This window comes from Elephas maximus, chromosome 6 (genome assembly GCF_024166365.1).
Source record: "Elephas maximus indicus isolate mEleMax1 chromosome 6, mEleMax1 primary haplotype, whole genome shotgun sequence".
In the NCBI taxonomy this organism is placed as follows: Eukaryota; Metazoa; Chordata; class Mammalia; order Proboscidea; family Elephantidae; genus Elephas; species Elephas maximus.
Window position 1 is genome coordinate 29,014,200 of NC_064824.1, and position 27,902 is coordinate 29,042,101.

The following is a 27,902-nucleotide window of genomic DNA, read 5'->3' on the forward strand; positions in this document are numbered from 1 at the left end:
TCTCAAATGAATTTTGCTACCACACCCGAGAGAATCCAACACAAACTGCCAATCGCTTTTAAAATAGCAATTTATTTTCCCTCCCGCCGCACATTTAATTGAATTCTTCAGCACCATTAAAAGTCATGTTGTAGAAAAGTATTTAATGACATGGAAACAGTGTTCATGGCATATGGTTAAGTGACAAAAACAACTATCAAAAAGTACGTGCAGTAGAATCCAAATTATATGAAAATTGTGTATATATTTGATTATGAACAGAGGGGAAAAAAGGGTAAATTTTTGAAACATATTGTTGCATTTTTCTATTTTGCCTTCCTACATCCATCTGCCTCAGGGCAAGGCTTTATTACAGATGCCAATAGAAAGAGTTGCTGTTTAGTGTTTGACATTCAAAATAGGGTTTTACACATGAGGTGGGCTTGAAAGCTAGGCAGTGTTAAAAGAAGGCCATTCGCCGTATCAGTGACTATGCCTGAGGGATTAGAGGGAAGAGAAATGGAGACAGAGTGGGGTAGGTATTGAGGGAGAAGATGTGTCCCATGAGCTCTGGGGAACACAGAGGGCAGACCCTACCTACCTCTCCCTAGTTTCTACTTGGCCTTAGAAGAAGACCCCTGTGCAAAGAAGCCCATGAAACACAGTGTTAGGGGTTCAATTGTTTCCCCCCAAAATATGTGTTGAAATCCTAACCCCTATGCCTGTGGATATAATCTAATCTAATGCAATGCAATCGTCTCTCACAATGTAATCTAATGCAATCAATCAATTGGTTGAGGTCATACCATTGTAAGGTAGATCCCAAACCTAATCACTTCTGAGTTATAGAAAGAGCAGTACAGAGATACAGAGTCACTAGGTAGCATAAAAGGTTAAGCCCTTGGCTGTCAGCCAAAAGGTTGGAGGTTCAAATCCACCCCGCGGCTCATCAGAAGGAAGGCCTGGCACTCAGCCTGGAAAACTCTATGGAGTGTAGCTCTACTCTGCACGCATGGGGCCACCATGAATTGGAACCCACTTGAACAGCAACTAATTTTTTATAGATACACGCAGACACAGGGGGAAGCCAGACTATCTGATGACGACAAAAGCAGATGAATCTACAAGGCCAGGAAGTCCAAAGGTCGATAGCTACAAGAAGCTGAAATAGACAGAGAAGGTCCTCCCTCCAGAGCCATACCACGCATTCGGACTTTTAGCCTCCGGAACTATGAGAAAATTCCTGGACTCTAAAGCCACCCACTTGTGGTATTTGTGTTACAGCAGCACTAGGACACTAAGACACATAGCTTGACCCCAGCATGGCAGAGAGACGTGGCTGAGAGCATGCGTGTCCTCACGGGGCATGAACTCTGAGTTAAGAAGTAGACAACTGAAGAGCATGAGTAGACCAAAGTGGGTTAAGGGTAAATCGAAGATAAGGCAGAAATTCAAGGGGTTTACAGCACCAGCAGGAGCCACAAATGACCTCATTTGCAGAGGAAGGCTCCGGACCCTGAACAATACCGAGCAAGACTAGGACACCTATCCGCATTCACTGTAAATCCCAGCAGAATGTCCAAGACAAGACCAGGCTAGCCACATCTCAGCGCCGAGATCTAGCACACGAGAAAAGACCAGCAGGAGGCTGGGGTCTCTCCGGCCATGTGAACAGGCAAGATCATCCTCCGTATTCCCAAATGCCATTCTAAGAGCATCGTGGGGAGGGTGGGCAGGAAAATAATCTGAAAGCCTGAGCAATTCTTCTAAGAAGACTAAGTTAAACCTAAAGAGACTCTCTACTTTATTGGCTTGAACTAAGTTTAAACTCAAGCCAAATTTAGAGTCTTTTCCAGCAACCCAGAGTAGGAGATGGGGTACAGAGCTGGTGCAGAGGATCAGGTTAATTATAGATCAGGAGTTCTGTCTTTGGTATGCATCAGAAGTACCTGGTTGTTGTTGTTGTTAGTTGCCATACAGTCAGCTCCATCTCATCGTAACCCCACCTATCCACCAATCCATCCATCCATCTACCCACCCTCCCACACCCACCTATCTATCTGTCACCAAAAATACAACACATATTTACATCAGAACAAAATGTTGCCTGGCTCTGCGCCATCTTCAAGATCATTGGTAAGCTCAAGTCTATTGTTCTGGCCACTGTGTATTCTGAGTCCAAGGGGGCTCATTTTCTAGTACTATATCGTACAATATTGTGTTATGGTCCACAGGGTTTTCATTGGCTAATTTTTGGAAGTAGATCTCCAGGCCTTTCTTCCTAGTTTGCCTTAGTCTGAAAGCTCCACTGAAACCTGTCCACTATGTGTGACTCTGTTGGAATTTGAAACACTGGTGGCATAGCTTCCAACATCACGGCAACACACAAGCTACCACAGTACAAAAAACTGACAGACGAGTGGCATGTTAAATCACAGGTCACTGGGCCCCACCCTCAGAGCCTCTGACTTCTAGGAGGTTTGGGGTAGGTCCTGGAAATTTGTATTTCTTTTCTTTTTTTGGTAAATTTTTGTGTTTATTGGGAGATGGGTAGGGAAGTCACGATGGGTATTCTAACTGTCCATTCTAATCTTCCTCGGATTTTCTTTTTTTAATTTTTTCTTTTTCTTGGAGCTGTTGCTCTTGCTGCTAGCAGCCTCTTCAGGTCCACTGCTGACTGGCTCCCCCTTGGAAGACACTGTCTTCTTTTCCTTTGGGACACTCCTGCTGTCGCCTGGCTCTTCAGGGTCACTAGCTGGTTCTTCTTTGGGGAAAGATTTCTTCCTCTTGGGGAAACATGTGCTGACAGCCATCTCTTCAAGATCACTACTAACCAACTCCTCCTTGGAAAAAGATTTGTTTTTCTTGGGTTTGGGGAGAACAGAGCTAGATGGGTCTTCCATTCCATTTTCCTGTGCAGCCTCCTTGGGGCCTTTGCTTTTTCTTGTTTTTTTTCAGTCTTTCAGCCTTCTCCTCACACTCCTCAGGAGTACTACTGCTATTTTCTGAAGCCATGAGCACAATCGCAGCCAGTCGTTGCTTTTCCTTCTTCAAGCGTTTCTTCTCCTGTTTCTCCAGCTTCTTAACAATCTTGACAGCCACTTTCTCTTTCTGAACCATAGCCTTCCTCATGACATCCAGATTCTTCCATGGAATCTCTCCAGTCTCATAGAAGGACAGCCACTCTTCGACTTGCTCTTGAAGCTTTTACCCATATACACTGCTGGGCACCTCAGAGAGACAATCAATTCTTGAGGCAATACTGCATTTGTTTGCCAGGTATCTAGAGATACAGCCTTTGTTCTTGGCAGCTATTCGGCCAATAAAGATGAAGTAGAAAATTAGTTCATATTTGAGAGTGTTTCCTCTTGTCTTCAGGTTCTCTGGAAGCTTGGTCCCTTTTGCTGAGCCCTGAGAATCACTCAGACACCGGGACTGGCCGTCACCTCCATAGCAGAGGCCAGGGGCCCTGGTCAGACATCACTGTGAAAAATTTGCATTTCTAACAAGTTCCCAAAGGATTTCTATGTTGCCAGTCCAGGGATGACACACTGAGAGCCCCTGTTCTGGAGAATTAAGGAACTCCATTTTCTCGGCACATCTAAATGCAGTAATGTTGAGGCTTCCCCATCTATCTATCTACCTATCTAGATATCCACCTATCCATCCATCCATCCATCCATCCATCCATCCATCCATCCATCCATCCATCCATCCATCCATCCATCCATCCATCCATCCAACCATCCATCCAACCATCCATCCATCCATCCATCCATCCATCCATCCATCCATCCATCCATCCATCCATCCATCCATCCATCCATCCATCCATCCATCCATCCATCCATCCATCCATCCATCCATCCATCCATCCATCCATCCATCCATCCATCCATCCATCCAACCATCCATCCATCCATCCATCCATCCATCCATCCATCCATCCATCCATCCATCCATCCATCCACCCACCACCCAGCCACCCATCCACACCCACCTACCCGTCTGTCTATCTATCTATCACCAGAAATAGAACGCATATACCAGTGGCAGTCATGATTCTAATTACATCGTAGGATTATGGATGATTTGTATTCTTTACTGTGTGCATTCTAAACTTTTCTAATTACTTAAAATGTGCACATAGCACTTCTGAAATCTGAATATATGTATGAATGTATATATACATATATATGTGTATACATACATATATGTATTATCTCTGTGTGTGTGTGTGTATATATATATATATATATATACACACACACATACTCTTTCTTCAAGAACTGAGCTGATCCTGCCCTTCCTGGAACTTCTTGGAGTAGATTCTTTACAAGGAAGTCCAGTCCTTTTTATAGCAAAGAACCCAGACACCAAATAGGTGTGATATAAAGGAAAAAGAAAATCCCACAGGCCTTTAAATATCTCCTTCACCCACCTACTATATCAGAAATTGTTCAATAGACTAATCCCTTAAAGACCTTCTGAAGATGTACATCATCACTGATTTCGGCCTCAGTGTTACCTGGTAGGAATCACAGTTACCCATCCAACCAGAGGCTACAATGTAGTACAACACCTGGATTGACCTAGGGATACCACTTCTTAGGAGACAACAGTTTAAGAGGTTAGGACAAACAACAGATTTTTTTTTTAATAATATTTTATTGTATTTTCAGTGAAAGTTTGCACAGCAAATTAGGTTCCCATTTGACAGTTTCTACACAAATTGTTTGGTGTCATTGGTTGTATTTTTCATGATGTGTCACCATTTTCTTTAACTGTGTTCTGGTTGTTCTGTTTCCAGTACTCTAATTTCCCTGCCCCCTTATTTTCTCATCTTCGCTTTAGGGTAATTGTTGACCTTTTGGCCTTGTATTGACGGGTTTTTAATGGAGCATCACACTTATGGATAATATTCTTTATTTTGTGTCCCAGTTTGTCATTTCACTAAAATTTGACCTCAGGGGATAGCTTCAGTTCAAGGCTTAAAGAATATCTCAGGGGGATAGTCTCAGGGAGTCCTCTAGCCTCTAATGGTCCAGTAAGCCTGGACTTTTTAAGAATTTGACTACTGTTCCAAGTTTTTGTCCCATTCTATCAAGGTTCATCTATTAAGGCCTTGATTAGAACAGTCAGTAGTGGTAGCTGGGCACCATCTAGTTCTTCTGGTTTGAGGGTGGGTGAGGCTGTGGCTCATGTAGGCTGTTAGCCCTGTAGACTAGTCTCTTCTCTGAGACTTTGGTTTCCTCCTTTCTCTTTTGCTCCTAACGAGTAGAGACCAATAGTTGTATCTTAGATAATAGGTTTTAATGTAAGGTTCAGTACCAAAAGTTCCAGGGCACACCTCCCAGCCTGGAGGAAGCAGTGGACAGCTGCAGGTACCCAGGGATCAGTCCTGGAAAGGAGTCCTGCAGAGAGGGAGCTAAAGCAGGCTGTATAACTCACATTAAGCCTGAGACGCCAGGGTGCCTGGGATGTACTGCAGCTCCCAGCTGGTGCCAGCCCTGCCACCTCAGCACAGCAGCTAATCTGCATAGGGCCTTGGCAGGGAGCTAGCTGGGAAGACCAAATGGCCAATACAGGTGGAAATAGTACATTTCACACACAATTAAGTTTTAAAAGCAATTCAACTCCTTGTGGAAAATTGTGCTTTGAATGTCTCAGGACATCTTATTTTTCCAAAAGCAAAATTTTCTGGACAAGAAGTGGTGCGAGAGGTCCAAATCTGGCTCATAATTAAAATCACAGGAGGCAATTCTCTTTAAAAGGCAGCCTTAGTTCTTACAGAGACCCAGCTTGCCTCCTGCAAGCACCGCCACCCCCTTTGTTTCCTATCTGCCTCATTTATACAAATGACTTACATGGAGATTTCTTAAACTCTGCTTCAGGGGTGTCCCAGCCTTAGAGACTAAGCAGGCAGATTTACACCTCGAAGCCAAGATGATCCATTTATTCAGAGGCATTGAAATCCATCTCTTTTGGCTGTAACACTCTGTTGATGTTATTCCACTCCCAGCTCAGGAATAAATTCCTTCAGTGGTCAGCATTAACAAGCTGCTGAGTAGTTCTCTTGAATTCCATCCAGGACTGACCATGATGGCCTGTGTATACAAGGCGACACATACAATTGTGCCCACGGCACAGGTGGCCCAGCCAACTGTAGGACAATGATCTGTTCCCTTGTCATTCTCCCTACTTGGCTGTGAGCTCCTTTAGGACAGGAGTCATATGTGGATCATCACGGTAATTACAAATGCCTAGCACCGTGCTTGGTGCATTGTACGTTACTTAATGTTTGTTGAATGAATTAACAAATGAATAAATAGTTCAATAAACACTTAACAATAATTGTAGTGTCTCCCATAGAAAGAGCATTTGCTATGTATCCAACAATATGCTAGATGATTTCCATTTGTGATTCCATTTAATCCTCCTAGGAAATTGTTTTACAGATAAGACATGAATGGGGGTGAATGGGGAAGGAAAAGGAAAAGACGGAAGAAAGATGAAAGGAGGGAAGGGAAGGGAGCAAAGGGAGAGGAGAGAAAAGAAGGGAGGGGAGGGAGAGAGGAATAGGACAGAATACAGAAAAGTTTAGGATGGGGAGGGAGGGGTGAGAAGAGCTGAAATGGGGGAAGGGAGGGATGAAAAGAAGAAGGGAGAGACTGGCTGACCCCTGCAAGTAGCCTTGACCAAAGGGGAGCCCCATCCAGTGGAAGGTGCTGGGAGGACTGAAGTCGAGCCAGCAGAACACACCATCTGGTGGAGTTGAAAGGGACCTGGCGCAACTCCAAGACAGCTGTTGGCACCAAGGACCTGACAAGAGTGACCTGCTGGACAACAGGCCCTGGCAAAAGGACTCTTCATGTGGGCCAGATTTGAAAACTGAGCTGGGCCTGGTAGAAACCTGTCAGCAAGTAGTGAAGCAGGCAACACTGGATTAAAACCAGTGACTGGACACCAATCCCTGGTTACTAACAAGGCCTTAGGCACAAGGCGGGGATCTGGTTATAGAACTACAGATCAAGGGGAGGACCAGGGAAGGTATTTATTGTCATATTACAGCAAAGTGTTTGTACGTTTGTTTTGTTTTAAAAGTAAAGACTTCATTATTTTGGAAAAAAAATACATGGTCATTCAAAAATAAATTTAAGCAATACAAAATAGAACAAAGGACAAAGAATAAAGCTCCTTAAACTGCATTACCTAGGAATAAGTCTTGTTACTGTCAAATAAACTTTATTTCAAACAATCCTCTAAGCTCATATACAGAGTGAAACACAGATAAGTAGATGGAGGGACTCACAGAAGGAAACTCAAACTGACAGGCAGGTAATTTACTAAAATGGAATCACATTATGAATGTTATTTTAAAATATTAAATTAATTTTGAATTTGACAGGGAAAAAATCTGAAGAGATGTTGAAGGCATTGCTGAACTCCAGATAAGGGATCCACCACAAGAGACTAATTCCCAAAGAATCCTCTAAGCTTATGGGAAAAAAAAAAAGATTATAAAAAATATTGAGAGAGTTGAACTGTGGTTTTTTAGGCAATGGTCTTCATTCTAGAAAGCACCAATCAACTCCTTGCTATGAAAGATGAGAAAATTAGCACCAGTGCCATTTCTCCCACTTCCAATTGTAGCTTCATTCTTGTAGCCATGTGGTTCTTTTTATGTTGATGTGTTTTAAACATCTGTATTCTATTCTGTAAGCAAGTTCTCATGGTTGTCTTCTTTCTAATTTTAAATGGACTCAGTGCTTATGATCAGCCCTTGTATCAAAGCTTCTCTATCCAGGGGTCTTGATTTTGATCCATCTTCCTTCATTTGCTGAGTTTACTAGTAAGTTTTGCTCTCCCACCCCTAACAAAGGCTGTTGTGACTATATTCCTTCAGCTCTCGCAGGCCTGAGAAGATCTGTTACCATTTTGTGTGTGTGTGTGTGTGTGTGTGTGTGTGTGTGTGTGTGGTCATATAATACTTATGCCATCAGGGAGTTGGAGTGTTCCACAAAACTAAATTCTGGTATTTTAAAATAAAATCTCAAAATCGATATTTTTCACAAAATGTTCTCTTCATTAATATTAATGTGACAAAGGAAGAAATTGAGACTCATTTGTCGTGTTAATTCTTTCCCTAAAGCAGTGGGCAGGATTTGGTTAAGATTTTGGTTAAGGCAGAGCTTGAGAAAAATGTAGAACAAAATTCTAACTCAGAAAGAAAGACCAGACTTGCTGGCCTGACAGAGACTGGAGAAACCCTGAGAGTACAGCCCCAGGACACATTTTCAGCTCAGTAATGAAGTCACTCCTGAGGTTCACCCTTCAGCCAAAGATTGGACAGGCCCATAAAACAAAACGAGACTAAAGGGGCACACCAGCCCAGGAGCACGGACTAGAAAGCAAGAGGGAACAGGAAAACCGATAATAGGGAACTCAAGTTTGAGAAGGGTGAGTGTTCACATGTTGTGGGGTTGTTAACCAATGTCATAAAACAATATGTGTATTTTTTAATGAGAAACTAGTTTGTTTTGTAAACCTTCATCTAAAGTACAACAATTTAAAAAATAAAAGATTTTGGTTAAGGAATTATTATTTTAAAGTTTTAAAGTTAAAATAAGAATAGAACCTTAACTGAAGAGTTAATTTTAGGTTTTCATCTCTTATTATGCAAGGAGCAATAAAATGTCGTAAAATGCAGTATTTCAGGTACCAAACTTCTGAGTTTAGCATCTATTATTAAATCTTCCCCTCGGGTTTCATGATAGAATAAACTTGTCATTTTTTCAGGGAAAAAAATAAATAATGTTAAATGATGTAAATTAAAATTATAATTCATTCTGATCTATTGCTATTTGTTACCTATGCAAATTCCACGCTCAAGGTATACCTTACTTTGGGCTTAGGATCCTGCTACTCATTTGCTGCATGGTACATGCCTGATTTTTGTCATCTTTCCAGAAATTATTTCTAATATTAATCGAGTATTCTTTCACAACACTATTTTTACTTTTTAAAATAATTTATTTATATTTATTCCTTTCTACTTTTATTTTAACGTATTTTATTTTTCTGAGAAGCAATGTGTTCGCAATTTCCTAAGAACGTGGCGGCACTAATTTCTGTCTCTTTTCCTGACCGTTTGAAGACAGAAAAAAATTGTCTTAAAACTTACTGCTGAATGGAAGAAAATTTAAAAATCTCTCAAGAATCCATAACCACAAGCTAAACCTCCCACATGTTTAGAGCACAAATTTATATTTCCCGGTGGTCTGAAAAAACCTCCTGCCAAAAATATGGTTTCACATCATCCCGGACTGTGATATTGCCTTAAACCACAGAACAGAAATAAATGCCTTTCCTCTCTGGAGGCTACCACCTTCATCCTAGGCCTCCAAGGATTCCTACAGCTCAAGTTCCAAGAGAAATGAGCTGCTTGGAGTTTAGTATCACAAAACACACAAGAAAACAAGGTGCCATGTTTGAGAATAAGCCAAAACAAAAGACGGCTGAAACACCACAAAATATTTCAGATATTAGAATTACCAGATACATAATGTGAAATTACGTTTAATAAAGTGAAGGAAATAGAAGGAATACTTGAAAACGAGCAGGTAACTAGAAACTATGAAGAGTGACCAGATTTGAAGAACCAAGCAGAATATTCAGAAATGGAAAAAAAAAAAAAAACTAATAATTGAAATTAAAACCTCAATGACTGGCTAACAGCAAATTAATCACAGAGAAATGTTACAAAGCTGAGAGAGTGAGGAGGCTGCCTTTGGCTCCCACTCTCACAGCCAGTGCAGTACATTGAGCTCCATAGAGACAGGGTCGGGCCACGTAGAGCCGGATGGCACTGGACAACTCTGCTTTGCGGACCAAAAATAACTAAACATGGCAAAGAAGCTCCTAAGAAGCCAAGAGGCAAAATGTGATCATATGCATTTTTTTGTGCAAACTTGCCAGGAGGAGCACAAGAAGAAGCACCCAGATGCTTGTCAACTCAGAGTTTTCTAAGAAGTGCTCAGAGAACTAAAAGTCCATGTCTGCTAAAGAGAAAAGGAAAGTTTTGAAGACATGGCAAAGGTGGACAAGGCCCATTACGTAAGAGAAATGAATGCCTATATCCCTCCTAAAGTGGAAACAAAAAGAAATTCAAGGATCCCAATGCACCCAAGAGGATTCCTTTGGCCTTTTTCATGTTTTGTTCTGAGTATCACTCAAAAATCAAAGGCGAGCGTTTAGGCCTATCCATTGGTGACATTGCAAAGAAACTTGGAGAGATGTGGAATAATACTGCTGCCAGTGACAAGCAGTCTTACGAGAGGAAGGTCACTAAGGTGAAGGAGAAATATTAAAAGGATATTGCTGCATACCAGGGTAAAGAAAGCCTGATGCAGCCAAAAGGGGGGTGGTCAAGGCTGAAGAAAGCAAGAAAAAGGAAGATGAAGAAGATGATGATGATGAATACATTGGTTCTAGTGTAGTTTTTTTTTTTTTTTTTTCTTGTCTATAAAGCATTTAACCCTAGTGTGGGTACACAACTCACTCCTTTTGTCGTGGATTGAATTATGTCCCCCCCCAAAATATGTGTATCAACTTGGTTAGGCCATGATTCCCAGTATTCTGTGGTTGTCCTCCATTTTGTGATTATAACTCTATGTTAGAGAGGACTAGAGTGGGATTGTAACACCCTTACCAGGTCACATTTCTGATCCAATGTAAGGGGAGTTTCCCTGGGATGTGGCCTGTACCACCTTCTATCTCTCAAGAGATAAAAGGAAAGGGAAGCAGACAGTTGGGGACCTCATACCATCAAGAAAGCAGCCCCAGGAGCAGAGCGTGCCCTCTGGACCCATCGTCCCTGCACCTGAGAAGCTCCCCAACCAGGAAAAGATTGAGGACAAGGACCTTCCCCCAGAGCTGACAGACAGAGAAAGCCTTCCCCTAGAGCTGACATCCTGAATTTGGACTTTTAGCCTACTTTACTGTGGGGAAATAAATCTCTCTTTGTTAAAGCCATCCACTTGTGGTTATTTCTGTTAAAGCAACACTAGATGACTAAGAGACCTTTTAAGGAAAAAACAATTGAAATGTAAGGCTGTTTAAGATTTGTTTTTAAACTGCAGTTGTGTTGTTGTTAGGTGCCATTGAATCAGTTCCGACTCATATCCACCCTACAGGACAGGGTAGAACTGCCACGTAGGGTTGTCTTTTTTTGTATAGTTAACACACTACTGAATGTATCCTTAGATAGCCCTATCCTGATGGTATTTTCAATAGCCACTAACCTTGCCTGGTACAGTATGAGGATTGTAAATTGGCATGGAAATTTAAAGCAGATTCTTGTTGGTGCACAGAACAAACTAGTTATATGTGGCGATGGTAGGTTTTTTATCCTCACTTGTCTCTGACACAGCTTATATGAAATAATTGTTGTTCTGTTAACTGAATACCATTCTGTAATTACAAAAAAAGTTGCAGCTGTTTTGTTGATATTCTGAATGTTTTTAAGTAAATACAATTTTTTGTCAAAAAAATTAATCACAGAGATTAATTTGAGAGACATAGTGAACTGAAAGAAGGAACTGAAGTAATTATCCAAAATGAAACACAGAGATAATAAATATAAAACTAAAAGGCATAAAAGATGGAATAGGAAGGTCCAATATATGTATCATTAGAATTCCAGAAGGAAAGGAGGAGAATGAAGTAGAGGCTCACTGAAGAAATAAGAGCTAAGCATATTCCAGAATTGATAAATTACTCTTATTCAAAGATTTAAAAAGAATAAAGAGGATAGATAAAGAAAAACATATCCTGAGACACATAATCAAACTGAAAAATACCGAAAACAAAGAGCCAATCATAAAAGCAACCAGAAAAAAAAAATTTTAATTTCAAAGGGACAAAAATTCAATTATAAGTGCCTTCTCAATAGAAACAAGAATATACTGGGATGATATGGTCAACAATAGAAATTACATAGTGTCTATAATACAACTGAAAATGTTCTGAGGGTATTATTTGTATTAACCCATTTAATCTTCAAGGTCATAGTGAGGTAGGCACTGTTAATATGCTTATTTTACACGTAAGAAAACTAAAACAGGGAGCTTAAATACTTTGGCCACAATCACACAAGTAGTAAATAGAAGTGTCAGAATTCAAATCAAGTCATCCTGATATCAGAGACTATATTCTTGACTACTACATTCTATTGCATCCCTGTATTAAGAGAAATGACTGCAAACCTGGAATTTTTAGCCAGTGAGACTGCCTTTCTATAATGAGGTCACAGATAGTCTCCTTCTGGTAACGGAAGGCTACATAATTTGATTCAAAATTTTAATCTGTAACTAAAAACCTTCCCACAAAGAAAACTCCAGGCCCAGATGTCTTCGCTAGAAAATTCTACCAACTATTTAAAGAAAAACTTAAGCCAGTCTCATACAAACACTTAATTTTTTGAGGCAAACATAATCCTAACACCATGACCTGGCAAAAACATTACAAGAAGGGAAAATTATGATTCAATCTCACTCATGAACATAGATGCAAAACTCTTAATTAAAATATTAACAAAGAAAATCTACTATTTTGGCAAAATTTGTTCAATTAGAAATGCATTTACCCATTGACCTAGCAATCACACTTCTGGGAATTTATTCTACAGATTTAACTGACCTCATATAAAATGACAAGTGCTCATTATGATAGAGAGTATTCACTGCAACTTTGCCTGTATTAGCAAATGATTGGAGACAACCCAAGTTTCCAGCAATAAAGGGCTCATTAAATAAATTATGGTACATCATACAATAGAATATTGTGCAGCTATATAAAAAAAGAATGGTGATATTCTGTATTGATATGAAAAGATCTCTAGGATATATTGCTAAATTAAAAAATCAAAGCATACAACAGTATGCTGACTATTGTATAAGAAGGTAGAAAAATAAGAGTTTATATTCATATTAATTTGTGTGAATATTAAGAAACACCAGAAGATTACAATAATCTAATCAAAATGGTGAACTGTTTTTTGGCAAGTGCATTGTAGTCAGTGGTGGGAGAAAGAATTTTTTATTGAAATTTTTCCTTTTATATTGTTGAGCTATGGGACTATGTTATCAAAAAAAAAATAAATAAACATCAAACAATAATAATGCCACATGGGGAGAAAGCAAAACAAGATTGGGATAAAAATACCTGAAAATAATAGCTTATACAAAAAGAAGTGGGTGATGGGCATTAAGTAGTTTCAAGGTCTTTTATCTTTTGAGGATGGTGAGTAAAGATATTGGTTAATTTTGGAATCTAATAAGTTAAAAAAAATTCATGTTATAATTCCTAGGCTAATCACTAAAAGAATAGATATGGTTGGGTAACTTCTGAATCCATAGAGGAAAAAATGTGAAGTAACAAAAAATACTTAATCTGTCCAAAAGAGTACAAGGAAAGAGCGAATGGGGTGGGGGGTAGGGATGGTAAAGGTACAACAAATAGAAAGCACAACAAAAAATGGTGGGACCTACATAAGTGGAAAAACATACCTTGCTCATGGATAGGAAGACTTAACATAGTAAAAATGTCTATTCTACCAAAAGCCATCTAGACATACAATGTGCTTCCGATCCAAATTCCAATGACATGTTTTAAAGTAATGGAGAAACAAATCACCAACTTCATATGGAAGGGAAAGAAGCTCCGAGTAAGTAAAGCATTACTGAAAAAGAAGAAGAAAGTGGGAGGCCTCACTCTGCCTGATTTTAGAACATATTATACAGCCACAGTAGTCAAAACAGCCTGGTATTGGTACAACAACAGCCACATAGACCAATGGAACAGAATTGAGAACCCAGGTATAAATCCATCCACATATGAGCAGCTGATATTTGACAAAGGCCCAGTGTCAGTTAACTGGGGAAAAGATAGTCTTTTTAATAAATGGTGCTGGCATAACTGGATATCCATTTGCAAAAAAAATGAAACAGGACCCATACCTCACACTATGCACAAAAACTAACTCCAAGTGGATCAAAGACCTAAACGTAAAGACTAAAACAATAAAGATCATGGAAGAAAAAATAGGGACAATGTTAGGAGCCCTAATACAAGGCATAAACAGAATACAAAACATTACTAAGAATGACTAAGAGAAACCAGATAACTGGGAGCTCCTAAAAATCAAACACCTATGCTCATCTAAAGACTTCACCAAAAGAGTAAAAAGACCACCTACAGATTGGGAAAAAAATTTCAGCTATGACATCTCTGACCAGCGCCTGATCTCTAAAATCTATATGATTCTGTTAAAACTCAACCACAAAAAGACAAACAATCCAATCAAGAAGTGGGCAAAGGATATGAACACACACTTCACTAAAGAAGATATTCAGGCAGCTAACAGATACATGAGAAAATGCTCTCGATCATTAGCCATTAGAGAAATGCAAATTAAAACCACGATGAGATTCCATCTCACTCCAACAAGGCTGGCATTAATCCAAAAAACACAAAATAATAAATGTTGGAGGGGCTGCGGAGAGATTAGAACTTTTATACACTGCTGGTGGGAATGTAAAATGGTACAACCACTTTGTAAATCTATCTGGCGTTTTCTTAAAAAGTTAGAAATAGAACTACCATACAACCCAGAAATCCCACTCCTCGGAATATACCCTAGAGAAATAAGAGCTTTTACACGAACAGATATATGCACACCCATGTTTATTGCAGCACTGTTTACAATAGCAAAAAGCTGGAAGGAACCAAGGTGTCCATCAATAGACGAATGGTTAAATTATGGTATATTCACACAATGGAATACCACGCATCAATAAAGAACAGTGACGAATCTGTGAAACATTTCATAACATGGAGGAACCTGGAAGGCATTATGCTGAGTGAAATTAATCAGGTGCAAAAGGACAAATACTGTATAAGACCACTATTATAGGTTCTTGAGAAATAGTATAAACTGAGAAGAACACATTCTTTTGTGGTTACAAGAAGGGGGAGGGAGGGAGGGTAGGAGAGGGTTACTTACTGATTAGTTAGTAGATAAGAACTACTTTAGGTGAAGGGAAGGACAATACTCAATACAGGGAAGGTCAGCTCAACTGTACTGGACCAAAAGCAAAGAAGTTTCTGGGATAAACTGAACGCTTCGAAGGTCAGCGGAGCAAGGGCGGGGGTTTGGGGACTATGGCTTAAGGGGACTTCCAAGTCAATTGACATAATAAACTCTATTATGAAAACATTCTGCATCCCACTTTGAACTGTGGCATCTGGGGTCTTAAATGCTAACAAGCGGCCATCTAAGATGCATCAATTGGTCTCAACCCACCTGGATCAAAGGAGAATGAAGAACACCAAGGTCACAGGATAACTATGAGCCTGATACAGAAAGGGCCACGTGAACTAGAGACTTACATCATCCTGAGACCAGAAGAACTAGATGTTGCCTGGCCACAACCGATGACTGCCCTGACAGGGAGCACAACAGAGAACTCCTGAGGGAGCAGGAGAACAGTGGGATGCAGACTCCAAATTCTCATAAAAAGACCAGACTTAATGGTCTGACTGAGACTAGAAGAATCCTGGTGGTCATGGTCCCCAAACCTTCTGTTGGCCCAGGACAGGAACCATTCCTGAAGACTACTCATCAGACATGGAAGGGACTGGACAATAGGTTGGAGAGAGATGCTGATGAAGAGTGAGCTACTTGTATCAGGTGGACACTTGAGACTGTATTGTCATGGGAGGGTAGAGAGGGTTAGAAACTGGCAAAACGGTCATGAAAGGAGAGACTGGAAGAAGGGAGCGGGCTGACTCATTAGGGGGAGAGTAAATGGGAGTATGTAGTAAGGTATATATAAGCTTATATGTGACATACTGACTTGATTTGTAAACTTTCACTTTAAGCACAATAAAAATTATTTTAAAAAAAATGGTGGAAATAAAATAAAAAATATACCAGTAAAAATAGCAAATATAAATGGTTTGAATGTTCATTACTAAACAAAGATTATTAGAATTTTTTTAAATATCTGGTTATATGCTTTTTACAAGAGCATGTAAATAAAACCAGGATACAGAAAGTTTGAAAAAAAAATGGAAAAAGCTATATGGCAAATATTAAGCAAAATAAAGCTAAACCAAACAAAACCAAACCCAAACTCATTGCCATCAAGTCAATTCAAACTCATAGCGACCCTACAGGACAGAGTACAATGGCCCCATAGAGTTTCCAAGGAGTGCCTGGTGAATTCAAATTGCCAACCCTTTGGTTAGCAGACATAGCTCTTAACTACTATACCACCAGGGTTTCCAAAGTAAAGCTAGTGAAGCTATATAATACCAAACAAAATTAATGTTAAAGCATAAAGGTTTTCTTGAAATAAAGTTTTAAAGTTTAAAATATAGCTTAAATAATAATGCATGGACTAACATAATCTCAAAGTATATAATGTAAACTTTGGCAGAACTACCAGGAGACATACCTCACAACTATAGTGAGAGATTTTAACTTATCTCTCAAAAATTGGTGGTTTCAAGGAGAAAATAAATAAATAAGGACATACAAGATTTGAACAACATAAAAAAGAATCTTGACCAAAAGGCCATATAGAGAACTCTGGAGCCAATAATAGAAAATGGATGAAGCACACACAAAACATTTACAAAAATTGATTTTGTATTAGACAATAAAATAAGTCTCGATAAATTTTAAAGGAATGATAACATCAGCCTATGTTTTCTTACTTGTTGTCATTGTTGTTAGGTGCCATCAATTCCCTTCCGACTCACTGTGACCCTATATGCAACAGAACAAAACACTGACCGGTCCTGTGCCATCTTCATAATCATTGTTATGCTTGAGCCCATTGTTGCAGCCACTGTGTCAATCCATCTCATTCAGAGTCTTCCTCTTTTTAGCTGACCCTCTACTTTACCAAACATGATGTACTTCTCCAGGGACTGGTCCCTCCTGACAACATGTCCAAGGTATGCGAGATGAAGGCTTATCATCCTCACTTCTAAGGAACATTCTGGCTGTACTTCTAAGACAGATTTGTTCATTCTTCTGGCAGCCCATGGTATATTCAGTGTTCTTCACCAACACCATAATTCAAAGTCATCAATTCTTCAGTCTTCCTTATTCACTGTTCAGCTTTCACATGCATATGAGACAATTAAAAATACCACGGCTTAGGTCAGGTGCAACTTAGTCTTCAAAGTAACATTTTTGCTTTTAAACATTTTAAGCAGACTTTTGCAGCAGATTTGCCCAATGCAATGCATTGCTTGATTTCTTCATTGCTGCTTCCATGCGCGTTGATTGTGGGTCCAAGTAAAACGAAATCCTTGACAATGTCAATCTTTTCTCCATTTATCATGATGTTGCTTATTGGTCCAGTTGTGAGGATTTTTGTTTTCTTTACATTGAGGTGTAATCCATACTGAAGGCTACAGTCTTAGATCTTCGTCAGTAAATGCTTCAAGTCCTCTTCACTTTCAGCAAGCAAGGTCGTGTCATCTGCAGAACGCAGGTTGATAATGAATGAGTCTTCTTCTAATCCTGCTGCTAAGTTCTCCTTTGTATAGTCCAGTTTCTCAGATTATCTGCTCAGCATACAGATTGAATAAGTATGGTGAAAGGATATAACCTTGAAACACACATTTCCTAATTTTAAACCACGCAGTACCCCTTGTTCTGTCCAAATGACTACCTCTTGGTCTAGGTACGGGTTTCTTATGAGTACAATTAAATTTTCCGAAATTTCCATTCTTCGCAGTGTTGTGTTATGATCCACACAGTCAAATGTCTTTGCATAGTCAATAAAACACAGGTAAATATCTTTCTAGCATTCTCTGCTTTCAGCCAAGATCCAAATGACATCAGCAATGATACCCCTAGTTTCACACCCTCTTCTGAATCTGGCTTATATTCCTGACAGTTCCCTGTAGATGCAGGGATGCAACTGCTTCTGGATTATCTTCAGCAAAATTTTACTTGCATGTGATCTTGAAGGGAAAAGTCCAAGCTGCACTGAAGGTATTAGCAATAAACAAGGCACCAGGAATTCATGGAATACCAATTGAGATGTTTCAACAAATGAATGCTGCACTGGAGGTGATCACTCATCTATGCCAAGAAATTTGGAAGACAGCTACTTGGCCAACCAACTGAAAGAGATCCATATTTGTGCCCATTCCAAAGAAAGGAGATTCAACAGAATGCAGAAATTATCCAACAATATCATTAATATCACACACAATTTTTCTTACTATTAGGTTAGTAATATAGAAATTGACAGCTAAAAATGTGTGTTACATATTTAACATTTAAAGAAAATTCATTCCAATCCTAATCAAACTACTGAAAGTTTATAAAATAATAACAATAATAAAATACTGTCAAGCTCATATTATGAGACGAACTTGACCTTGATCCAAAAACATGGCAAGGACATTATGAGAAATTAACAATTCATCTCAATCTCACTTATTAGCATAAATGCAAAGAACCTAAACTAAATATTAACTTTCTGAACCCAGCAATATATGTAATAGATAATACACCATGGCCAAGTTGTAGAATGTAAATTTGAATTAACATTAGAAGATTAATTATAATAATTTGTCATATAAAATATGGAAGCAAGAAATTATCTCAGCTAAGAAATTTCCAAATAATTCAAAAGTCAAAAAAGAAATCATAATCGAAATTATAAAATATTTACAATTAAATGATATTAAAAGCACTTCATTTCAAAATTTGTGAGATACATATAAAATAGTACTTAAATGAAAATTACAGCCTTAAGTACCTATATTAAAAATAAGAGAGGCTGACAATGAATGAGCCAAATATCAGTTCCAGAAAATTAGAAAAGGAACAGCAAATTAAGCCCAAAGAAAGTAGAAGGAATAAAATAATAAAGATAAGAATAGAAATTAATGACATACAAAGCATGCATGGAATGGAGAAGATTGACAAGGCTAAAGTTGGTTCTTTGGCAAGACTGACCATGTATCACATACATACGTACACACACACACACAGGTGCACATGAAATTACAGAAAGCAAGTTAACTGGTAGGAAAAGTAAAAATGGGCCCTGTCATGGATTGAATTATGTCCCCCCAAAAATGTGTGTATTAACTTGGTTAGGCCATGATTCCCAGTATTCTGTAGTTGTCCTCCATTTTGTGATTGTAATTTTATGTTAAAGGGGATTAGGGCAGGATTGTAATACCCTTACCCAGGTCACATTTCTGGTCCAATGTAGAGGCAGTTTTCCTGGGGTTTGGCCTGTACCACCTTTTATCTCTCAAGAGATAAAAAGGAAAGGGAAGCAAGCAGAGAGTTGGGGATCTCATACCACCAAGAAAGCAGCACCAGGAGCAGAGCGTGCCCTCTGGACCCAGGGTCCCTACACCTGGGAAGCTCCTCAACCAGGAGAAGACTGATGACAAGGAATCTTCCTCCAGAGCCGACAGAGAAAAAAAGCAATCCCCTGGAGCTGACACCCTGAATTTGGACTTGTAACCTACTAGACTGTGAGAAAATAAGTTTCTCTTTGTTAAAGCCAGGCACTTGTGATATTTCTGTTATAGCAGCACTAGATGACTAAGACAGACCCATAACTAAAGATGCCATGGACATTAAAAACATAATAAAATTATAATGAACAAGTTTGTGTTGATAAATTTGAAAATTTAGAACAAATGGAAAAATTTCTAGAAAAATAAAATAACAAAATTAAGTTAAAAAGGGAGAAAGAAAGAGGGAACCTGAAGAGTCCTATAACCACCAGGGAAATTGTAATAGTTGAAACATTCTTCACAGAAAGAAGACTCTTCCCTTAGACATTTATTCAGGCAATTTCTACCAAATATTTCCCCTTCCCATTGTCGTCGAGTCAATTCTGACTCATAGCAACCCTATACGACAGAGTAGAACTGCTGTAGGGCGGATTTGAACTTTGGACCTTTTGTTTAGCAGCCAAGCCCTTAACCACTGCACCACCAGAGCTCCAAATATTTAAGGAAAATTAATTCAATTAATTCAATCTTATGTAAACTATTGGGGGATTGTGAAATAAAGGATAATCTCCAACCCATGTTAGTATGAGAAAGAAACATTTCAGTCCAACCTCACTCTTGAACATAAATGCAGAAGTCCTAAACTAAATATTTAAAAAAAAAAAAAAGAAATCTATCAATATCTAGAAAAGATAGTACATCATGATCTATTAGAGTTATTCCTGAAAGCTAGATGGAACATTTGAAAATCACTTAAAATATTTCTCCAAGCTGAATAAAGAAGAAAATTTATATAATTATCACAATCCATGCAGAAAAAAATATTCAATAAAATTTAACATCCATTTGTAGATAACTACTCTTAGAAAACTCAGCACTGAAAGGGAATTTCTAAAGCTAATAAAGAGTATCTACCAAACTCCTACAACAAACATCAATTTAATGTAAAGTTTGACAACATCCTTTTTAATAATTGAATAAAAAACAAAACTGTCATTATTTGCAGACGATAAAATTGTCTAACATAAAAACCCAAATAATACACAAGTATTAGAATTTTTTTTTAATTAGAATTATTAAGACAGTATAGCAGCTTTGCTGTAGGTCAAATAGTAAGTGTGAAATTAACTGCATTTCTATACAACAGGAACAAAAAGATCAAAAATGTATTTTAAAAGAGATACCATTTAAAATAGCATAAAAGTGAACTATTTACAAATACATCCAGAAAATATGTATCAACTTTTATAGAGAAAATTATAAAACTTTTTAAAACCCTTTAAAGAAGGCCTGTGTAAACAAAGAGATATAGTCGACTTTATGGATTGAAAAACTCATTACAGTTAAGATGTCAATCCCTTCAGTTTGATCTTGGGATTCAGCATATTTCCAATCAAAATTCCAATGAGGGGTGTGTGTGTGTGTGTGTATGAGAAAGATACAATTGTAAAGTTAATATGGAAAAGAGCCAAATATAGCAAAAACACTCTTGAAGAAGAAGAGAGAGGAATTTGCTCATCAAAAATGATCATAAAACTATTTTAATTAAGACTGTGCAGTATTGATACAAACAGATGTAAGAGAACAAACACTCAGAAACAGACCACGTATTATGGAAACTTGATTTATGGAAGAGCTGTCTTTGAAAATTGGTAGGAAATAATGCCCTTTTCAATAAATGCTGTAGGGTCATGAATTACCTCTATAGGAAAAAATGACAATGAACCTTTACCACATGTATGCACAAAAATCAATTTCATGTTGAATAAAGACCCAAAGGTAAAAGCAAAAATTCTAAAATTCTATCTGAAATATATCTTTATAACCTCAGACTGGGAAGGATTTCTCAAGGAAGGAACAAAAAGTGTGAATTTTACAGACAGGAATTAATAAATTCAACTACACTGAAATTGGATACACCTGTTTATCAAGAAAACATAGAGTCTTTTTAACAAATGGTGCTGGCAAAACTGGTTGTCTATCTATAAAAAAATGAAATAAGACTCATACCTTACACCTTACACAAAAACTGACTAGAAATGAATCAAAGACCTAAATAGAAAATCTAAAAGGATAAAGATCATGGAAAAAAAAAAACAGGGACAATGCTATGGGCTCTAATACATGGCATAATTACAATAGAAATCATAACTAACAATGTACAAACACCAGAAGATAAAGTAGATAACTGGGAGCTCCTAAAAATTAAACACTTATGCTCACCAAAAGACTTCACCTAAACAGTAAAAAAAGAACTGGGAAAGTAAAAAAAGACTGGGAAAAAATTCTGTGGCTACAACATATCCTACAAGGGTCTAATCTCTAAAATCCGTAGAATGCTTCAACTCCTCAAAAACAAAAAGACAAATAATCCAATTAAAAATGGGCAAAGAGTATGGACACTTCACCAAAGAAGACATTCAGAAGGCTAACAGACACATGAGGAAAAGCTCACCATCATTAGCCATCACAGAAATGCAAATCAAAACTATAATGAGATACCATCTCACCCCAACATTACTGCCACTAATGAAAAAGAAAAAACAAAAATAACAAATATAGGAGAGGTTGTGGGAAAATTGGAACTCTTATGCACTGCTGGTGGGAATATAAAATGGCATAACCACTGTGGAAAATGACATGGCACCTCCTTAAAAAGCTAGAAATAGAAATACCATACTATCCAGCAATCCCACTCCTAGGAATATATCCTAGAAAAATAAGAGCCATCACCCAAATAGACATATGCACACCCATGTTTATTGCAGCATTATTCACAATAGCAAAAAGACAGAAATAACCTAAGTGTCCATCAATAAATGAATGGATAAGCAAATTATAGTATATACACAAAATGGAATACTACGCAATGACAAAAACAATGATGAATCCATGAAACATCTCACAATATGGCTGAATCTGGAGGCAATATGCTGAGTAAAATAAGTCAATCACAAAAGGACAAATATTGTATGAGACCACCACCATAAAAACCCAAGAAAAGGTTTATGCACAGAAAAAAAACTATCTTTGATGGTTACTTGGGAGGGGAGAGGTGGAGATGGGAAATCACAAACTAGACAGTAGACAAGTGTTAACTTTGGTGAAGGGAAAGACAGCACACAATATAGGAGAAGTCAGCACAATTTGACCAAGGCAAAGTCAAAGGAGCTTCCTAGACACAACCAAACACTTTGAGGGACCGAGTTACTGGGGCTGAGGATGGGGGATCATGGTCTCAGGGGACATCTAGGTCAATTGGCAAAACATAGTTTATCATAAAGAAAATGTTTTACATCCTACTTTGTGAGTAGCATCTGAGATCTTGAAGGCTTTCAAGAGGCTGTCTAAGATACATCTATTTACTGGTTTCATCCCAACCAGCGCAAAGGAGAATGAAGAATACCAAAGACACAAGGAAAATATTAGCCCAAAGGACTAATGGACCACATGAATGAACCACAGCTTCCACCGGCCTGAGCCCAGTAGAACTAGATGGTGCCCAGCTACCACCACCAAGAGGGATCTGACAGGGATCAAATCACAATACAGGGTCCCGGACAGCATGGGAGAAAAATGTAGAACAAAAGACCAGACTTACTGGACTGACAGAGACTGGAGAAACACCGAGGTTATAGCCCCAGGACACTCTGCTAACTATGAACTGAAGCCACTCCCAAAACCCACCTTTCACAGCCACAGATTAGACAGGCCTATAAAACAAACAATGATGCAAGTAAAGAACATGCTTCTTAGTTCAATCAAGTATAATAGACCAAATGAGCAACACTGGCCCAAAAGCAAAGACAAGAATGCAGGAATGGACAGGAAAACTGGACAAATGGACATGGGGAACCTGGGGTTGAAAGGCAGAGAATGCTGATACATTGCAGGGACTGCAACCAATATCACAATTTGTGTATAACTTTTTGAATGAGAAACTAATTTACACTGTAAACTTTCACCTAAAGCACAATAACTTTAAAAAAAAAAAAAAAAGAGAGAGAGATAGAAAACAGAGTTCAAATTCAAGCCACAGACTGGGAAAAGATACTTGCAATACATATTTTCAACAAAGAATTGAAATCCAGATATTGTACAAAGCAATATGGAAAAGAAAAACAACCTAGTAGGAAAATGGGCAAAATCCATAAGTTACAAACAGAAACAAAGATATAAATGCCCCATAAACATATAAGATACTCAACATCATTAGCAAAGAAAGAAATGAGAATTAAAACCACAAAGAGATAACTTCTCACAATCTCCGGATTGGGAAAACTGCAAAAACCAGTCAGTATTAAGCTTTGGTAAGGATGCGGGTCAACAGGATTCCCCTTCTATTATTAATGGGCAGGTACACTCCCTCTGACAATGGGACAGGAACAACCACTTTGGAAAACATTTTGGCATTCTCCTGTACAGTTGAAAATGCGTATATCCTATGACCCAAGTCATTACATTGAAAAAAAACCCAAACCCACTGCCTTCAAGTCGATTCTGACTCATAGCTACCAAGGTTGTAAATCTTTATAGAAGCAGACGGCCACATCTTTTCTCCTGAGGAGTGGCTGATGGGTTCGAACCACTGACCTTTTGGTTAGCAGCAGAACGCTTTAAGCACTGCACCACCAGGCTCAACCCATTCGTTACTAAGAATATACTAAAAAAAAAAAAAAAAAAAAGAATATACTAGGATATCCTAAAGATATAGTCAAGAGATGCTCTCATAGACATCCACTGAACACTTTCACTTTCTTCTTTAAACCTGTCTAAGTTGCACAAAATTTCTATAATAAACATGCACTGCTTTAAAAAAAAGAAAGAAGGGCACGGTATTGATTGATTTTTTTTTTCCTTGATTTTATTTATGGCCTACCTTTCTCCAAAATGTATTTGAGGTGACTTTTAACAACAGAAACATACAATGAGGTTAATGAAACAGAAAATCAAGACCAAGAGAAAACAAAGACAGCCAATAAGGAAGTGGGGAAGGGTACATGAGTTGCAAGGATATACTGGTTCTCTGTCATGAAATGAGTTGCTGGACTTGTTTTATATCCCGGCCATGTCCAAACAGGATGGGCCCTGGGACCTGGTGGGAAGATCAAAAGGTTCCACCTGGGGAAACAGTAGCCCTACAAGGGGGTAGTTTTAATCGGCTGATTTTGGAAGTAGATCTGCAGGCCTTCCTAAAAGTCTGTCTTAATCTGGCAGCGCCACTGAAACCTGTTCAGCATCCCATGATAGACAGGTGGCGGCTGCACGAGATTCATTCTTTAATCATGGGGATGACACAAGACCAGGCAGCGTTTTGTTCCGTTGTGCTTGCTTTCGCCGTGAGTCCACAGCCAACAGGACAGCAGCTAACAAAACAACAACAAGGGAATAGAGCAGAGACCAGACCTATGCCTGCCTTTGAGCTAAGTGCCTATTTCCCCCACATAGAACATGCAGCCATGTCATAAATAAAGAAACCGTGTCATAATTACACCCAAAGCCAGCCAGCTAATGCCATCAAGAAACATCTAAGAATGTGCTAACTGGATGATATAAAGAAACTAACATTTGCCACATTGAAATGGGACATTAAAATTGAAAAGCTAACGTGGGGACAATTCAGAAATGGGCTACTTGTTTCTATTTGCAGGAAGAACACTTTCACATGATTATTCTTGATGTTGGAGGTAGATTATTATCTAGGGATGTGGGTTGGACAAGCAACCCAGGTGTCCTTCCCTTCTCCACACGTACCTAGACTGTTCTTTTGTTTAATGCTGCCACATTTTTGTTAAGCATGGCAGAGTTCATTTCATCACCTACTGCCCACACAGCCCCAATTCTAATGCTTCCCCACTGCCTACAGGGTAAACTACAAATTCCTCAAGCCGGTATTCAAAGCTTTCAATAATCAGATCACACCCCAACTGCCTAAATTGTTACCAACTCTAATTAGCAAAGACTTACTCAGTTAAATAGATATGGATACTAAAATGCATAACTTCCCCCTAAAATCTGACTGCATAGTAGAGGAGATAGGTATACCTACCTGCAGATTAAAAAAAAAAAAACCCAAACCCATTGCCGTAGAGTCGATTCCGACTCACAGAGACCCTATAGAAGAGAGTAGAACTGCCCCATAGAATTCCCAAGGAGCTCCTGGTGGATTCGAACTGCCAACCTTTTGATTAGCAGCCATAGCACTTAACCCCTATGCCACCAGGGTTTCCTATCTAAAGATAGATAAGCAAATTCCGATAACACAATGTGGAGTGGCAATTACAATGGGAACCCAAATGATGGAATAATTTTTTTTTAGGTGAAGGTGCAGTTAGAAAAACCCAAGATGACTAGGAGTCATCTGAGCGGAGTCATGGAGTATAAATAGGAAGTTGGCCAGTTTAACTGGAAAGGTATTCTAGCTAGAATGAGGAAAGTGTTCAAAGGTGTGAATGAGCATTTCTTTCAGGGAACAGAGGGTGCTCCAGAGCTGCCAGAGAATAACAGGACCGCTTTACTGCAAAACTCCACTGGCATTTATTGGCATTGCATGCTGTCATGAATTGAATTGTATCCCCCGCAAACATGTGTATCAAGTTGGATAGGCCGTGATTCCCAGTATTGTGTGATTGTCCACCGTTTTGTCATCTGATGCAATTTTCCTATATATTATAAATCCTATCACTACGATGTTAATGAGATGGATTAGCAGCAGTTGTGTTGATGAGAAGTACAACATTAGATCGTTTGTTAAGCCAATCTTTTTTGAGACATTAAAGAGAGAGGCAAGCAGAGAAGAGGGGACCTCATACCACCAAGAAAGTAGCCTGGGAGCAGAGCACATCCTTTGGACCTGGGGTCCCTGCTCCTGAGAAGCTCCTCGACCGGGGGAAGATTGATGATAAGGACCTCCCTCCAGAGCTGACAGAGAGAGAAAGCCTTCCCCTGGAGCTGACGCCCTGAATTTGGACTTCTACCCTACTATATTGTGAGAGAATAAACTTCTGTTTGTTAAAGTCATCCGCTTGTGGTATTTCTGTTATAGCAGCATTAGATAACTAAGACACATGCCAAGTAATACCATCTATACAAAAACACTACTTGCCGTACCCCTTGAATGGTGGCCCCAAAGTACCTAAGTGTGAATGGCTAGACATACGGTTAGAAAGGTGAGCTTGGGCTAGGTGATAAGGGGCTTTGAATTCTAAAGAAGGTGTACTTTATTCTGTGGAAAATAAGAGAGCTATCGGGAACTTTTAAGTCTGGAGTGACTCTATCATATTTGAATATTCAAAAAGACACATTTTAAAAGATAGTTCTTAAGTAGCCAGAAAGATAATTTGGGGCCAAAGAGAGAGACTGGAATTCAGCTAGGAAGCAATAGTTTCAAGGATTAGAAAGGCCTTGAGCAGAGCAGAGGGAGTCCAGGGAAGGGGATGTGTGATGAACCCATTGATGTGAGTGGTGAGATGAGAAGTCAACAGTAAGTCCAGGAATTGGGCAACAGAGTGGGTGGGAATAGTGTTCCCCAAGAGAAGAAAATCCAGGTGGGAGCTGGTTTATGGGCAAAGACGATGAGTTCCATTTAGGATATATAAATTTAGGAGGATTGTGGAACATCAGGATAACTCAAGATAAAAGTCTGGGATTCATTAGTGAAGGCTTGACTCAAAATAAAGATTTGAGAGTTATAACATATAGAGAGTAGTTGAAAGTCATAGAACTAGATTTCTAGCTTTTAGTTATAATGTAGAGAATCGTGATGGGTCATCACTCCCACCATGGCAACTAGAAAAAGAAAAAAAAAAAAAATGTGTATTTTCAAAAGACACCAGAGCATTGTGGAAGGAAAGAAGCCTAAAAGAGCAAAGTCCCATGAAAGATAACACTTCCCTTGTGAGAGGGGGTGAGGGGCTGATGGTGTCTTTCTTCCCTGGAGGTGTCTGCTGGGTCTTGGGACAAAAGTACGTGGAGAATCTAGCCTGCCAGAGTTAAAAGGACTTTGTAGGGTTAAGGAGAAACCTTTGGAGCTTTGCTCAACCTTGTGGGCTGGCAAGAAATATTGTAATTTGTAAGACCTTTAAACACAGAACTATTTCTCTGTGTCCTACAATTGTCCCCACGTAACTCTTCCTGGGTGTGCAATCATAGCAGGGAGAGAGAGCTACAAGAGACAGAGACCTCCATAATCATGTGGTGCTCAGATTCCAAAGCCCTGCTAGAGGCTAAGACCAGTAAATGCATACAGAGGACAGCACCTTGACCCTTATTACTTGCCATATGAAAAAATTAGTTTGAGAAAAAAAACAGTTGCCGATCAGTCAATTCTGGCTCGTGGAAAACCCATGTGCATC

The 27,902-nt window shown here is 38.9% G+C and overlaps 1 non-coding gene and 1 pseudogene across 1 annotated transcript; one reads left to right on the top strand and one right to left on the bottom strand.

The window, feature by feature from the left end:
• Positions 1-3,395: 3,395 nt before the first annotated feature.
• On the bottom strand, positions 3,396-3,470 carry LOC126078595 (small nucleolar RNA SNORD86). Its single transcript, XR_007518085.1, has one exon. It is a non-coding gene; the product is annotated as a small nucleolar RNA SNORD86 (small nucleolar RNA).
• A 2,611-nt stretch (positions 3,471-6,081) lies between these two features.
• The window catches only part of LOC126078148 (high mobility group protein B1-like), a 133,175-nt pseudogene continuing 111,354 nt past the window's right edge, over positions 6,082-27,902 (top strand).